The sequence below is a fragment of the Notolepis coatsorum genome (assembly GCF_963971535.1).
Source record: "Notolepis coatsorum genome assembly, chromosome: 1".
Lineage (NCBI taxonomy): Eukaryota > Metazoa > Chordata > Actinopteri > Aulopiformes > Paralepididae > Notolepis > Notolepis coatsorum.
In genome coordinates this window covers 194,495,924-194,497,482 of record NC_140165.1, presented here as the reverse complement: position 1 = coordinate 194,497,482, position 1,559 = coordinate 194,495,924, and positions in this window count along the sequence as shown.

Sequence of the window (1,559 nt, the reverse complement as noted above, 5' to 3'; positions counted from 1 at the left end):
AAAAAAAAAACAATAAAATTCTGATTTTATTTATTGTCAAAAGTATGCATAATGTTGTGTTAATTCCACAACAAGAGATATGTAATGTTAATTACCTGAAATTATTCCGTTTTTTTAGGGGGGGAAACCCTGCATATATCGGTATCGGTTGATATCGGTATTGGAAATTAAGAGTTGGACAATATCGGTATATCGGTATCGGTAAAAAAGCCTATATCGAGCATCCCTAGTTATTTGCCATCTACCCTGGAGTTAGACAAGAAGATACATACCTTTTTCTTCTCTGTGCATGCAGTAGGAGTAGGAAGACGTGGGGAACTAGGCTAATGGAGGAACCTACTTCCAGTGACTGACACTAAGCTAGGCTAACGGTGCGCGTCTTCCTACTCCTACTGCACGCACAGAGAAGAAAAAGGTATGTATCTTCTTGTCTAACTCCAGGGTAGATGGAAAATAAGCTAAATAAGGACTGGAGTAGGAAGACGCGCACCGTTAGCCTAGCTTAGCGTCAGTCACTGGAAGTAGGTTCCTCCGTTAGCCTAGTTCCCCACGTCTTCCTACTCCTGTCTTCCTACACGTGTACCAAACCAAAAATGTAAAAGTATTTGCTTGTTTTGTTAACTTTAAAAAAGCTTTTGATTATATTTGGCATGATAGTCTATTCTATAAATGGATTGTGGCAGATATCACCCCCCCTCTCATGGATATGTGAAGGATGGGAGATATTACTGCCACAGAAGGAGTGGAAACAATTAGGTAGCTGATTAGTACTGATATAACACACCTGTGCATCATTAGTTCACCCACGTCCCACACGAACACATCCCAGACACAAACACTACAAATACACTAGGATAGAGAGAGTCGAGTTGAGTGGAGGTGAGGTTGGAGTTGGTGTATTGAGAGAGAGATTGTTGTGTACGGAGTTTTGCGAGGTGAGAGGTACTGTAGTGAGAGGAGAGGTGAAGGCGAGAAGGTGTTCATTGTGTACTAGACCCTAGACTGGCTGAGAAACCCCCTTGTGTACTGACCCTGGACCGGATGACTACTCTGAGTATTGAACAATCCCTTTTTTGTACGTTTGTGTTTTGACCATCGGACTGTATTACGACCATTCTATTTGCCCATCGAACTATATTCTGCCTGTAATCAATAAATATTCTTATTGATTGATATTGCACTTGTGTGGACATTTGAATTTGTTTGTTTTTTAACCGTGAGCCCCATGTTCTATAACTACCGTGTTCTATAACTACCGTGTTCTATAACTACCGTGTTCTATAACTACCGTGTTCTATAACTACCGTGGCCTCATTTCAGGTTCTATGATATTAACTGGATTTGACAGCGTAATCCAGCCTATTGTGCTATATGGTAGTGAGTCAACATAGCTACACTATATGGACAAATACAAGAAGCCCTACATGCAGAATTCTGTAGAAACATTTTGAATGTCAAAAACCCCAACAAATGTAGGGCAGAATTATTAATATTCAAAAAGATCTCTCTCTCTCTCTCTCTCTCTCTCTCTCTCTCTCTCTCTCTCTCTCTCTCTCTCT